Below are 15,994 nucleotides of genomic sequence, written 5' to 3'. Positions count from 1 at the left end.
CTACGTCTAGGTGTTCCCCCCTCGCTGGCACTGGCATTGCAGACAGCCTGCTCACTCTGCTGTCCTGTTGGCCTCGATGACCTCAGTGGGCATCCTCTGGCCCATGGAGCTTGTGCTGGCCCCGACTGGGAGGGAGCTGCCAGTGCCATGGCTGGCATCTCCCCAGTCGCCGCAGTCTCATCAGGTGCGACGGTCACTGGCAGAGGGGTGGAGGAGCTGCTGCCGTCATCCGGAGCGCTCTGTGAGGAGCCCACAGAGACGACAGGCAGCTCATGCACCAACATGAGGTCGCTTTGGACCTCCCTGCTCAACATTGATGGATGGGCACCTAGCTGGGATACTGGGTGCCCAATCCATCTCTGACACTGACCACCTGAGGTCAATGCCGGTGTGAGGATTTGCAGGTCTGAATGCATCCCCAAGAACCCCTGATTGGTCTCCTGGAGTAGCCTCTCCATGAGAGTCGCCACTCCCTCCATGGAGGAGGCAGTACGCTCGGCCATGAGGGTCATTGCATTGCTATGTTCCGTATGGACTCCTCCATCACGGAGACCATGGCATGCAGATCCTCAGGTATCTCCGTCAGATCCTCCTGCACACCCTGCTAGACTTCCAGCATCTTCTGCCACAGGAACAACTCCAGAGGCACATCATCAGCCACCGACTGAGCATGTTCCTGGTCCCCAGCAGTCCTCTGACTGCCACACCTTGGGCACCCTCTGCCTCCCCCTGCATCTCAAGTGAGTGGGAAGTGCCCTCACTGCTGTGCCCCGGGACACTAGCCGATGAGCTTATCCCCACCGATGAGCTGGTATCTATGCTGGTGCCTGCCTGGCTGAGATGGTGTGATGCTGGTGCATTTATATCTTCTGGACCCTCAGCGGTCAGTGGCGGTCCCTCTGCCTCCTGAGTCTGGACGTGCTCCGAAGAGAGTGAAAGGAAGAACACGGACATTTGATTAGTTGAAGTCGTTACACTGTTAATGTGCATGCCTGGCACCCAGAACAGGATGCGTTCCTCCTTCCATTATCAATGGGCGACCCATGTTGGATGCTGAACTCAATATGCAGTCAACAGCGGAATGTTTGCACTGACAGACATTGTGACCTCAGTGCACAGCACTCTTACCTCCCGGTGGCACCCCAACCTCACCGCGGCTGGTTGACCTGGGTGCATGATGCCTCTCCAGCTCAAGAGCCTCCTGCTCGTATCTGGTAAGTATGAATAGGTAGACCTGACCTCCACCAGTCCGCAGCCATTCGGCATTATTGTGTACAGTCTTCTCCTGAAAGGAGAGAGGAGCATTGATTATTCCACCCTGTACCTGCATTGCCATTGCAGCCCGGCCAACCCCACCTGAGTGAAACATTGCAGGGCTCATCCGATTCGTGGCCCTGGAGCCTCCATACACTCACCCCAAGCAGCCAGGGCTGACCCCCTTGCCCAGATGCTGCCTCTATTATATTTGCCATTCACACTCTAAGACCTTCCAAACCCATGAGCACTACCACCTAGAAGGACAAGGACAGCAGATGGGTGGCTGCCCCACCACTTGGAAGTTCCCCTCCAAGTCACCCAGCATCCTAACTTTGAAATGTTTCAGCGCTCCATCACTGTGCCTAGTTGCAAATCCTGGAGTTCACTCCCAAACAGCACTGTGGGTGTACCTGTACCACATGCAGCAGATACAGAAGGCAGCTCATCAACTACCCTCCAGGGGCAACTAGGGATGGGCAATAAATGCTGGCCCATCCAGCGTGAATGAATGAATGCAAAAACAAAATTCTGAGTTGGGGGGCGGGGGACAGGGGGGGCATGGGGGCAACCTAACTGCTGTGATAAGTGACCCATCTCAGCCTTCTCGATCGCAAGAGGTCATTAGGCAGCTTGCAGCACTGCACCCAGGTGCATCTCACCACATTATGGGAGCTGACCCTTTCTGCCACCTCCTCCCAGACGCATTTTGTCATGTGAGGGGGCCTCCTCCACCCGTCCCTTGGCACAAGGATGTTGTGGTGTGCTGCCACCTCCTCGAGGAGGGCAGTGAGGCACTCATCCGAAAATCTTGGGGCATACTGCCCCGCCGACCTGCCCTCCCGCCTGGCATACTCTCTGAGAGCGCTGTTGGACATCTTCCTGTGCGATATCGGTGGTAGTCTTTGGAAGGCTGCCTGTGCTGTTTTTGAATAAGCTGCCAGGTTGCCATTGGATCCGGTGGTCATTGGACCGCCCGCCCCTTCCCAGTGTTCTTGGGAGCTGCAATTCATGCAGGGCGGACCTTAATTGGCCCGCCTGCGTAAAATGAAGGTGTGGAGCCGATCGTGGGTGGCAATAGGCTCCGTGCCAACCCGCGCCTGCTCCCAAACAGCCCACCTGCCATAAGTAAAATCCTGGCCTTAGACTCTCTCCCATTGGAGATGGTCATTGCCAGGCACTTATGTGGTGCAAATGTTACTTGCCACTTATCAGCCCGAGCCTGAATGCTGTCCAGTCCTTGCTGCATGTGAGTAGGCACTGCTTCAGTGTCTGAGAAGTTGCAAATACACTTAAACACTATTCAATCATCAGCATACATACCCATTTCTGACCAACTTTGAGGGAAGGTAATTGACAAAGCAGTTGAAGATGTTTGGGCCTAGTACTCTACCCTGAGGAACTCCTACAGCATTGCCTTGGGCTGAGGTGATTGGTCTCCAACAACTACAAACATCTTCTTTTGTTCTATGTATGACTCTAAACAGTGAAGAGGTTTCCTCTGATTCGTATAAACTTCAATTTCACTCAGATTTTATTTTTTGATGCCACCCTTGGTCAAATGCTGCCTTGATGTCCAGGGCAATCACTTTCATGTCACCTTTTGCATTCAGATCTTTTGACCATTGTTAGACTAAGACTGAGTGGGACAGCTCTCTCAATTTTGGCACAAAACTCCAGATGTAAGTGAGGAGGACTTTGCAGGGATAATTGGCAGAGTATGACTTTGGCGTTTCAGTGCCTAGGTTGACACGAGTTGGCTTATCCCATTGGATTGTTATTTGACTTTTCTGTAGCAGTTTAATACAACGGAGTGAGTTGTTAGACCATTTCAAGTGCAGTTAACAGTCAACCGCAATTTTGTGGGTCTGGATAAATGCTTGGGGCAGAATTTTATGTTTCCATGCCAGTGGCTTTGCAGGTGGGGTGGGGTGGTAAAATCCCATGGATGATCTTCCAGACAGGCTCCTGCTCGCCTCGACCTCTCCGCAATTTTACAGGGGGTCAGAAGAGGCCAAGGCGTCTTGCCAGCCATTGTTCCAGTTGAGGCCCTTAAGTGGCCAATTAATGACCACTTAAGGGCCATTTCCACCCAGCCACAATTTCAGGCTGGTGGGAGGAGTCCAGGGGTTCGGTGGGAGGGGGTGGGGGGGGGAAGCCTGAAAAGTGACCCTGCTCAGGCCTCGGGGTAAAGGTGGGGGGCCTCCATCAACAACCTCCTTTCAACATTAGGTGCCCTTCCAAAAGGTCTGGTCCTTGCACGTGCTCCTTCCTTCACTTGCCCCTCCACCAACACCCCATCTGCCCAACCCCTATCCCCAGTGCACCCCAGGGCCTCACCTCCCCTCCCTGCCCATAGACCACAAGACTTAACAGTCCTGGACTCCCGGGACAATTAGGCCGGGATTTTCTGGCCTCCCCCACTGCCAGGATCTTCCGGTCCCTCCGAAAGTAAATGGACTTTTGGCTGGCCTGCCGCATCCCCTGTGGCGGGTCCTGCCATGGTGGGGCTGGAAAATCCTGGCCTTAGACTCTGGGGACTGCTTGCAGTCCCAGTCCTGTCCAATGCAGTTTCTGGCGTTGTTGGGAATAGAGATCTGCTGGCCAATCAGAGGCAGAACTTTCTCCTGAGTGAGGGGCAGATGTCCCATCTCCAGTCAATAATGCTCATTGGAGCATTAAATGGCTGCTGGGCAACCAGTAGCAATGCCGATGCGTTCACTGCCAACTCCTTGGATGGCGGGAAGGGAAACCTCACCATAAAAAAGACGTCTGTAGTATTTGATACTTATATGGATGCATTTGAGAATAATAAATATCTCAGATTATGTTAATTATTTATCATGTCTCACACTATCGAAGATGATTATTTGAAATGGATATTTGAAAATAGTTAAGATAACCAGCAGTTATCCTGCCTTGGTGTTGAAGCTCTAACTTACTCCAGGTACACTATGCAAGAAAACTCAGTACCCTTTTGCTTGCAGATCTTTAAGCATTAGTGACCCTCAACAGTAACCAAAACCAAGGCACAATTACAGCTCAAGCTTATCATTAATGTGAAGCAGTTTTCATTGCACACTTATGCTGGTAGCATCACTAGTAGTAGCTGTTTGTATCAATACGTGATAACATAAATAGACCAGGGATTTCATTTACAAATTGTCTCAGTTAAGCATTGCTGAAAGTCAACATAAAATACTATGTTGGAACATGAAACATAACTCTTCATAACATAACACTCTCACTTTTGCAATATCTTATTTCTTAACAATAAATTGCATTTTTTAAAGTATAGGCACAACTCATTACTTAGTTTATATTACTTGTATCAGAATAGATGAGGGCTTTGTGACAACCAAAGCTTCTGTGAGTCTAAAGCAGCCCCTAAATCCCAGGCCAACTTAGATATATGGGAATCGAGGGTCACAATGGTAGATTTAAATGAGGTAAAGATGGGAGGAAGCTTGAGTGAAGCATAAACACTGACATGGATTGATTGGGCCAAATGGCCATATATCCTATGTAATCTTACCATTCAAGATTTTTAGCCTCATAAGATTTTGGGTGAAATGGTGGCATAGTGGTAATATCACTATGAATTACAATAATTCAAATCCCACTACAGCAGCTGGTGGAATATGAATTCAAATAATAAATCTGGAATTATAAAGCCAGTCTCAGTAATGGTACCCATGAAATCATCATCAAATGTCATAAAAACCTATCTGGCTCACCAATGTTCTTTAGGGAAGAAAATCTGCTGTCTGTATTTGGTCTGGTCTACATGTGACTCCAGCCCCACAGTTGACTCTGAAATGGCCTTAGCAGGCCGTTCAGTTTAAGGACAATTAAGGATGGGCAACAAATGCTTGCCTTGCCAATGACACCCATATCCCATGAAAGAATTAAGAAAGAACTCACTGTACTCTCAGATCTTGCACAAATTTATTCCCAAAATAGAACATTATGACTCCACATATAAATTTGCAGAAATGGGATAGAGATTTTAGGGAGGAAGTGTGGTTCAGTTGCATTTTGATTAACTCAGTCTTTTTGGGCTGGCTGATGTTTTGGTCCAGGTTGTAATTAGTATTGTTGAAAGTGACTGCAATGCGGTGGTACAGTCAGTACTGGCAATGTTAGAAAAATGAAAGTAATAGTGTCATCCTCTCTGAATTTTTACTTCTCTACGGGCTATTTTTCTACCCGTGCTTTTTAATATCAAAATTATTACTAGCATTGCAAGTTAGCTGTTGTAGAAACTGCCTGATCACCTCCGCTGATGACTGCACATTAAAGTTTCTGACTTGTTTGAGTGAGCTTGTCATTTAAAAATATATACACCTTTTCATTTTATTTTACATAAATTTCTAAGTTGACATAAATGCACCGAGGGCAGATTAGAAATCGTGATGAGCTGCGTGAATGTCATGTTCATTGCTCAATGGGACAGTGATCTCTCCCTTGATTTATACACAAAATGAAATACTTACATATTTTGTGACAAAACCCAGAAGAGTTTTTTTAAGAAATGCTGTACTCTGCACTTTCGAAAGGAGGCGACAGTATTGTAAACATAATTTGTCGTGCGGCTCCTGTCACAGCAGGATCTTGTGACTTATTACGAGTAAAATGAATCTTATAAAAAAAATTCTCTGTAAATAGTATTTATATTTGTAAGCTGTTGCATATGTTCTCTTCTTTCCCTGTTTAGGCCTCTTTCCGTACTTCATGCAATATCTTGTTTGAGAGTCTAAGGGTGTGTTCAAAGTCAAGTGCAACCCATTTCTATAGTTCTATGGTCACTAGAAGAAATGCAAGAGAAGCTCATCAGAATTTCCCCATTACACTGTTAGAAATACCAGACTTCCAGTCATTCCCTCTTCCAATTACTCTGTTTATTGAACTCACCACATTGTAGATACTGACATAAACGGACTTTCTGTGGGACAGTGTGTTGTACTTGAAACATGCTGTGGCACTGGGGAAAAAAATAAAATTATATTACCATTTGTATACCTGAGATCTGCTCATTTAAGATCTGAAAAATAACCTAATAAAAACTGTGGTGAATATATTGCCTCACGCTATTTAACTTTTTACCTCAGAAATATGTTGGAAAGCAGACTTAAAGGATGTAATTTTCCGGTCCTGTCCTGGTTCGGGGGCGGGGGGCGGAACATGCGGCGAGCCATTCAAAGTCCATTGACTTCGGCGGGACTGGTTTTGATTCATGGGGCACTGGCACCAGGACGGGGGAAAGTGTGACTTGTACCATTGGGACAGCCTTCACCTGAACCACTGGGACAAGTGTTCTGGTGAGCTGTATAACTAGGTGGTAGAGAGGACTTTAAACTAAATAGTGGATGCAAGGGATTAAGTTTGGAGAGATGTGATAAATTAAATAAAAAAGACAAGGCAAGAGAGCAAGGTAGGAATAAGAGAAATGATGATCAAAGTGTGGCAGGAAGGGACAGAGTGTATGAACCTAAGACTGCACCAGCAAATAAGGCTAGAGATTACAAAAATAGTAAAAAGATAGAACTGTTTCTGAATGCACATAGCATTCGTAACAAAACAGATGAATTGACAGCACAAATAGAAATGAATATGTATGATCTGATAGCCATTACAGAGATATGGCTGCAGGATGACAAAGACTGGGACCTGAACATTCAAGGGTTCATGACATGTAGGAAGGACAGGAAGCTCGGAAAAGCTGGAGAGGTAGCTCTGTTAATTAAGTACTTTGGTACAATAGGGAGAGATGACTTTAGTTCTGGAGATCAAGATGTAGAATCAGTTTGGGTAGAGATGAGAAATAGTAAAGGCAAGAAGTCACTTGTGTGAATTGTTTATAGGGCCCCTAAAAGTAACCACACTGTAGGATGGGGTATACAGGAAGAAATAATGGGAGCATGTGAGAAAGGTATGGCAATATTCATGTCTAATTTCAATCTACATATAGATTGGATAAATCAGATTGGCAAAGGTAGCCTGGATGATGAGTAAATAGTGTTTTCAGGACAATGGCTCTCATTAGTAATCCAGGGACTCAGGGTAATGCTCTGGGGACCCGGGTTCGAATCCCGCCACGGCAGATGGTGGAATTTTAATTCAATAAAAATCTGGAATTAAAAGCCCAATGATGACCATGAAACCATTGTCAGTTGTTGTAAAAACCCATCTGGTTCACTAATGCCCTTTAGGGAAGGAAATCTGTCATCCACACCCACAGCAATGTGGCTGACCCTTAAATGCCCTCTGGCCGAGCAAGCCACTCAGTTGTAACAAGCTGCTACAAAGGCACAAAAAAGGAATGAAACCGGACAGACCTGGCATCGACCTAGGCACCGGAAATGATGACAGCAATCGCAGCCCTGTTGACCCTGCAAAGTCCACCTTGCTAACATCTGGAGGCTAGTGCCAAAATTGGGAGAGTTGTCTCACAGATTAGTCAAGCAACAGCCTGACATAGTCATCCTCACGGAATCATACCTTACAGATAATGTCCCAGACTCCACCATCACCATTCCTGTCCCACCGGTAGGATAGGCCCAGCAGTGATGGCGGCACAGTGGTACACAGTCGGGAGGGAGTTGCCCTAGGAGTCTTCAACATCAACTCCAGACCCCATGAAGTCTCATGGTATCAAGTCAAACATGGGCCAGGAAACCTCCTGCTGATTACCATGTACCGCCCTCCCTCAGCTGATGAATCAGTGCTCCTTCATGTTGAACATCACTTAGAAGAAGCACTGATGGTGGCAAGGGCGCAGGATGTTCTCTGGGTGGGGGACTTCAATGTCCATCACCAAGAGTGGCTCAGTAGCACCACTACTGATTGAGCTGGCCGAGTCCTAAATGACATAGCTGCTAGATTGGGTCTGCGGCAGGTGGTGAGGGAATCAACAAGAGGGAAAAACATACTTGACCTCATCCTCACCAACCTGCCTGCCGCAGTTGCATCTGTCCATGACAGTATCGGTAGGAGTGACCACAGCACAGTCATTGCGGAGACAAAGTCCCGCCTTCACATTGGGAATACCCTCCATCATGTTATGTGGCACTATCACTATAATGCTAAATGGGATAAATTTCAAACAGAGCTAGCAACTCAAGACTGGGCATCCATGAGGTGCTGTGGGCCATCAGCAGCAGCAGAATTGTACTCAAACACAATGTGTAACCTCATGGCCTGGCAGATCGCCCACTCTACCATTACCATCAAGCCAGGGGATCAATCCTGGTTCAATGAAGAGTGCAGGAAGGCATGCCAGGAGCAGCACCAGGCATACCTAAAAATGAGGTGTCAACCTAGTGAAGCTATAAAACAGGACTACTTGGGTGCCAAACAGCATAAGCAGCAAGTGACAGACAGAGCTAAGTGATCCCACAACTAACGCATCAGATCTAAACTCTGCAGTCCTGCCACGTCCAGTCATGAATGGTGGTGGACTATTAAACAACTCACTGGAGGAGGAAGCTCCACAAATATCCCCATCCTCAATGATGGAGGAGCCCAGCACAGCAGTGCAAAAGATAAGGCTGAAGTATTCACAACAATCTTCAGCCGAAGTGCAGAGTGGATGATCCATCTCGGCCTCCTCTGGAGGTCCCCAGCATCACAGATGCCAGTCTTCACCCAATTTGGGTTGCTTGTGATATCAAGAAACAGCTGAAGGCACTGGATACTGCAAAGGCTATGGGCCCTGACAACATTCCGGCAATAGAGTCATAGAGGTCGACAGCAGAGAAAAAGGCCCTTCGGCCCATCGAGTCTGTGCCGGTCAAACAAGTACCTAACTATTCTAATCCCAGTTTCCAACACGAGGCCCATAGCCTTGTATGCCATGACATTACAAGTGCACATCCAAATACTTCTTAATAGTACTGAAGACCTGTGCTCCAGAATTTGCCATGCCCTTAGCCAAGCTGTTCCAGTACAGCTACAACACTGGCATCTGCCCGGTTATGTGGAAAATTGCCCAGGTATGTCCTGTACACAAAAAGCAGGACAATTCCAACCCAGCCAATTACCGCCCCATCAGTCTACTCTCCATCATCAGTAAAGTAATGGAAGGGGTCATCAACAGTGCTATCAAGCAGCACTTGCTTCGCAATAATCTGCTCACTGATGCCCAGTTTGGGTTCCAGCAGGGCCACTCAGCTCCTGTCCTCGTTACAGCCTTGGTTCAACCATGGACAAGAGCTGAACTCCTGAGCTGAGGTGACAATGACTGCCCTTGGCATCAAGGCAGCATTTGACTGAGTGTGGCATCAAGGAGCTAAGGCAAAACTCGAACCAATGGGAATCGGGGGAAAACTCTCCACTGGTTGGAGTCATACCTAGCACAAGGGAAGATGATTGTGGTTGTTGGAGGTCAGTCATCTCAGCTCCAGGACATCACTGCAGGAGTTCCTCAGAGTAGTGTCCTAGGCCCAGCCATCTTCAGCTGCTTCATCAATGACCTTCCTTCCATCACAAGGTCAGAAGTTGGGATGTTCGCTGATGATTGCACAATATTCAGCACCATTCATGACTCCTCAGTTACTGAAGCAGTCCATGTCCAAATGCAGCAAGACCTGGAGAATATCCAGGCTAGGGCTGACAAGTGGCAAGTAACATTTGTGCCACACAAGTGTCAGGCAATGCAATGGCCATCTCCAACAACAGAATCCAACCATCGCCCCTTGATGTTCAGTGGTATTACCATCACTGAATCCCCCACTATCAACATCCTGGGGGTTACCATTGACCAGAAACTGAACTGGACTCACCAGATAAATACTGTGGCTACAAGATTGGGTCAGAGGGTAGGAATCGTGCGACAAGTAACTCGTCTCTTGACTCCCCAAAGCCTGTCCACCATCTACAAAGCACAAGTCAGGAATGTGATGGATGCTCCCCACTTGCCTGGATGAGTGCAGCACCTACAACACTGAAGAAGCTTGTCACCGTCCAGCACAAAGCAGTCCACTTGATTGGCACCACATTCACAAACATGCACTCCCTCCACCACCGATGCACAATAGCAGCAGTGTGTAATACACAAAATAAGAGTTCATGGTGTAGGGGATAACACATTAACATGAAGAGAGAGTTGGTTAGCTAACAGGAAGCACAGAAGTAGGCATAAATGGGTCATTTTCAGGTTTTAAAGATGTGGTGGACTGCCACAGGGATCAGTGCTAGGGCCTCAGCTATTTACAATTTATGTCAATGACTTGGATGAAGGGACCAAGTGTATTGTTGCTAAATTTGCTGATGACACGATAGGTAGGAAAGTAAGTTGTGAAGAGGACATCAGGAGCCTGCAAAGGAGCATAGATAGGCTAAGTGAGTGGGAAAAACTTTGGCAGAGTGGGAGAACGTGAACTTGTTCACTTTGACAGGAAGAATAGAAAAGCAGCATATTATTTAAATAGAGAGAAATTGCAGAACTGTGAGGCACAGAGGGATTTGGATGTTCTAGTACATGAATTAGGAAAAGTTATTATGCAGGTACAGCAAGTGATGAGGAAGGCAAATGGAATGTTGTTGTTTATTGCAAGGGGAATGGAATATAAAAGTAAGGATGTTTTGCTACAGTTGTATAAGGCATTGGTGACACCACATCTAGAGTGTACAGTTTTGGTCTCCTTATTTAAGAAAGGATATAAATGCGTTAGAAACAGTTCAGAGAAGGTTCACTCTACCGATACCTGAGATTGGAAGGTTATCTTATGAGGAAAGGTTGGACAGGCTGGGCCTGTATCCATTGGAATTTAGAAAATTGGGAGGTGATCTTATTGAAACATATAAGATCCTGAGGGGACTTGGCAAGGTGGATCTTGAAAGGCTGTTTCCCCTTGTGGGAAAGACTAGAATTAGGGGACACCATTTAAAAATAAGGCAGAGATGACAATAATTTCTTTCTCTCAGATGGTTGTGAATCTTCTCTGGAGAGTGGAGGAGGACAGGGTCAATGAATATTTTTAAGGCAGAGGTAGATAGATGCTTGACTATAAGGGAGTCAAAGGTTATTGTGGGTCGGAGGAATGTGGAATTGAGGCCACAATCAGATCAGCTATGATCTTTTGAACTGCGGAGCACGCTCAAGGGGGCCGAATGGCCTACTCCTGCTCCTAATTCATATGTTCCATGTATTGACTTATGAGACTAATTAAGGAGCTACTTAAGTCATTAGCCCTGAGCCAATTGGGACTTAGTGGTGCTCAGAGATTTTCCCTAGCTCTCATGGTTTTCCCACGCCTCCTGAACGTTGTCCAGCAAACCCTGTAAGATTTGCCAGCTGCCTCAGGGCGGGTCCCTCTTTCAAAGACAATAAGTGCCCAACTGAGGGACCCAGCATTGGGAAGCGGGATGCCTGCTGAAAGTCACCACCCTGCCTTTGCATCTGACCACCCCCACTCCGCACAATCCCTATCCTGCTTTCGCTTACCTGTGGCCTGGGTCCCTCATCGATCCTTGGCCTCTGATGGTGCATTACCAGCAGCAGTTACCACTGTAGGCATTGGGCAGCTGCTGGCACCCCGATTGGCCGGCAGCTCTCATTAGGCGGGACTTCCCCCACCTAAATCCCAGGTAAGGCCCTCCTTTGGCCTGATAAGCACTATATTCAGTCAGGCTTTCCTCACTGATGCAATGTGGGTCTCCTGCCTGTTCTCCAACCGATGTGTGGGATCCACATCGGGAACGTTAAATCCAGCCCATGCCTACAGAGATAACTGAAATAAAAATTATAAACTGTATATTATGCACTTAAAATATTACCTGTCATGTACCAAATATTATTGCTAACTCCTATTGACTATCAGCTACTGAAGTATTTTTTCATCAACAGGTCTCATTGGTAGGTACTCTACAGCATTGAAATATCATTGTTTTGTCTCACAACAGAAAGTCATTACAGCGTCTGTAAATCAGAGTTGCTGATTAAAGCACTTACACGCTGCACACATGCACGGTACAAGTCTGAGTTTTACAAAAAGCTGTTGATGAGAAAAACTGTCCAAACTACAGGCTGTTTAATGGGAATCTAACGCACAAAGTTTAATGAGGTGACGCCTTATAGTTTCATCACTAGGGTGCTATGAATTCTGCAAACATATCGTATAGAAGTCAGAAGAGCAATAGTGGCTTCAAATCAGTTGCAGCCAATTGGACACTTTAGACTACCACCCTCCCTAAAACTCCCATTCCTACACTTCAGAGCCTATTAACTCCATATTTGTTAGTACTGGCATGAAGCTTAAGGTGACAGGTTTTAATGTTAACTCATATAATGAGGACAATTAAAGGTTCGCCTATGAATCATAAAATACCACTCAGTTCTTTGCTGATCTCAAAACTGTCAGAAATGACCAGCCCAACACAGAGAGAGAGAAAGTCATGTTCTGATTAATATTGTTCACTTTTATACAGCATAGTGACTTTCAGCTACAAAGTGTATGTTTTTACATAAAGGCCAATTGTTATAAAAGAAAACCAGTTCTGCAACATCTATGACTCAATTGCTATCATTGTTCTAATTCTTGCCTGCTAGAGAGTGCTAGCAGATGTATACTATTTTACGGTGTCACCAATAAAGCATAGCCAACTTAAATGCCTCTTTGTCCAATTAAGCAGAATTAACTTGATGGCAAATTGGGTGGGGCGCACACAAACTCTTCAATAGTCATTTGCAGCAAGTCAGGCATGGAATGATACAGCAGATCTATTAACTGAAACTAAGCAGTATCATGGTATGTAAGCTAAATAGCATGTCCTTTGCTTTTAGGTAATTAATTCTTATGAATTTAAACTAAAGATTTATGCTTTCAGTGGATCAGGCAGCAAATTTAACATTGTTGTGTCTATTTAATGGTTTTAAAATTAGTGCAATCATCTGCATGGGTTTTCAGGCCCTTGTATTTGGGCCTTATTTTAGGCAACACTGGTGCACTACCTGAAATGAACAGGCCTTAGAAATAAAGCTCCTGTGTTTGGTTTAGATCAGGATTGGTAAATTTTTTTGCACTGGTATTTTCAGGTTTTGAATAGCTTAAGATTTAAAGGGACCATTGGAGGCAGCTTAAAATAAGATTTTCCAAAACTTGCAGTAATGTAGAATTAGTGGTGTTGGAAGGGGCTCTATCTAGCTGTTCAAGACAACTGTGGGTGCTTTTGGCCCACCCTTGACCTCTGCTCCAGGATGTACCTTTTGAGGTGTATGGTGAAGCTAAGAAGGCTCGGACAAGTGACCGGTGTTCAAGTGTCTAACTGACACCGTGGCTCACCCTAATTATTATTTAAGGCGTAAGGGAAAATTAGTTTGATCCTGGACTTTGTTCCAGCTTGCATCCGGAACTGTGCCCATAAATATATTTATGCCCAACAATCTTTGTATCCATTCTTAACTTTTGGTGGGTCCCACAATTTCTGATAAAAACATAACAGGGTATACAATTAAAGTCAATTCAGTTACCTTTTTAAAGATTTGTAACCCTTTTTATTTGTTCCTAACCCTTGTTAAAAGTCATTGTTTTCATTTCTAAGTGTCCCAAATATTTGTTCATTTTTTAAAGAGCTGACCTATTTCCAGAGGTTTTTTTTTTGCAGTATACTTTCAGTCGGTAAGATCTGGTATAGCCTGTTCTTTTCGTCATAAACAAAGTAGGAGTTAGGAACAGGAGTAGGCCATTTGGCCCTTCGATTCATTTCAAACAACAAAAGTGGTCACACGAACTCTAAACCGGTATGACAACTTAGTCTTAATTTGCATACAGAAAATACTTGACACAGGAAGATTCTCACTGTTAGCTGCCTTTTATATCTTCACAGAGCCTGCAATGCTTTACCCTGTCATGGGATGATAGAATCTTATTGAAGGAACCTGAACGTTTGACACTAATCTTGCGAATGTCCGCACATCTTCGAGGAACCTGAAAGAACGCAAGCAGCTGGCTTAACCTCTTCTTACCCCTAACCAATTTTAAGAGGGAAACAAAAAGTTGAGAAAGTTTTGAACAAATACAGACAGTGGAATAGCGGAAAGGAGGAAAAATAGAAGCCCTGCTGCTTTTGAGTTGCAAACTTCCTCTGGCTGATCTGCTTTCAGTTCATTCAAATTTCACCGAGGATAGTGGAGCGGCTGGAAAATGAAAACGGAGAAGGATCTGAGTAAAATCATGGACTTGAGCTTTCTGTCTGAGGACGAACAGTTCGCTCTTCAGAAAGTCGTTCAAAGAGATGCCGCTCTGCGAAAGCTTGAAGAAAATCGCATCAGGTAGGAAATTTCCTTGCCTTCTGCATTTGGTTTTTTCTCTCTGTCCTTCCTTCCCTCTGATAAGACTTCAGACAGAGGCTCGGTCGACCCTCAGGTTAACAGCAAAGGTCCCGGAAACCTGTCCCAAGCGAAGCAGAAGAGTTCTCCCAGTGAATACTTAACAGATTAAAAACAAAAAAACTGTGGATGCTGGAAATCCAAAACAAAAACAAAAATAAAAATACCTGGAAAAACTCAGCAGGTCTGACAGCATCTGCGGAGAGGAATTTAACTGTGTTCCTCTCCGCAGATGCTCTCAGACCAGCTGATTTAACAGATTATTTTGATGCTGTCTGTGGGACTTTTCTGTTTCCTGTACATTACAATAGTGACAATAAACTGCAAACTTCTTTGGGTGTCCTGAGAAGGCATTCTATATTTGCAACTCTTTCTTTCTCACCTGTTTGTTATAAATTGTATTCTTTTAAGTTAAAAACAAAGCTGATCTTCTTACTTTCGGCAGTGACCTGTCACAATGTAGTAACTATCACTTCGGAATAACGTTCTTGCGGAAGGTCTTTCGCATACGAATGCTGTGAGATAAATATCTTCATTTTGTTATACTTCACCTCTGTACCTAAATGTTTTTGCTTATTGCAGCCATGCTATTTGATAGAGATTGTTTTGCTATTGCGCAGTATAGTTGCAAAATAATGCATAATGATATCGTACAAGTATGTGCTTTTGTGTTGGCTGCATTTTGATCTGAAAAGTAATACTGACTTTTTTTTCTGTTAACTGCATGTTATGGTACAGTTCCTTAATCAAAATTTAATGTAATTGGCTTTTTATTTCAGTGCATTTTGATGTTCAGTCTAAACTGTGAAGCAGAACTGAAGTATGTTCAGGCTGAGTGAATATATTATTAATCCCATAAAGATCTGTATAATTATTGACTTAAACCATTTAGTGTATATAGAATTTCTGCATAGAAAATGTACTTTTGAGAGGTGAGGAAGATGTCTACAGTTTTGATACTCATAAATTCAATTTTTGGGTTAACTAATATCAGGACCTAGTTAGTGTAGTAAATAGCACTTTTTATTTCTCTTTATCCTGTGAAAAATCTCACACTCTGCACCCTCTTCAGGTGAAGAAAGAGACTGGAACCTTGTTTCTAGTTTCCTGTCAGTCCTGCTTCTACAGGTGACTAATAAGAGGCGTGGCAGATCAGTCCAATTCCACTGATTTTCCTTCAATCCCAGTGGTTCTGCTCTTGACTTCCCTATTACATTGCTAAATTTCAGAGTTCAACATTTAAAACTCAGTGAAAGAAGATGGGGGTAATTGTAACTTTGAAAGATGCAGTAAGATGGGCAAGATCAAATTAGCCACCCATTGCACATGCCTCCTGATCTTTCTTTCCATTTGAGGTGTATATTGGGTGTATACTTTGACATTCCTTGTCTTACACTATCCATCAAAGTT

General features: G+C 44.8%; 1 protein-coding gene across 3 annotated transcripts in view; it reads left to right on the top strand.

Moving 5' to 3' along the window:
• LOC144680794 (synaptotagmin-like protein 2) overlaps nt 1-15,994 on the top strand; it is a 272,148-nt gene that overhangs the window by 49,080 nt on the left and 207,074 nt on the right. The window contains exons 1-2 of one of the 3 annotated variants that reach the window (XM_078542177.1): nt 12,903-13,004; nt 14,083-14,527. The gene's annotated coding sequence lies outside the window, so the exon portion shown is untranslated. Of the gene's footprint in view, nt 1-12,902; nt 13,005-14,015; nt 14,528-15,994 lie in introns of those variants that run through there. The other 2 variants (XM_078542176.1, XM_078542178.1) reach the window with 2 other exon arrangements.

Source organism: Cetorhinus maximus, chromosome 5, assembly GCF_964194155.1.
Source record: "Cetorhinus maximus chromosome 5, sCetMax3.hap1.1, whole genome shotgun sequence".
Classification (NCBI taxonomy): Eukaryota; Metazoa; Chordata; class Chondrichthyes; order Lamniformes; family Cetorhinidae; genus Cetorhinus; species Cetorhinus maximus.
Note: the sequence above shows the minus strand (reverse complement) of the source record. Positions and strands in the feature narration are given on the sequence as shown.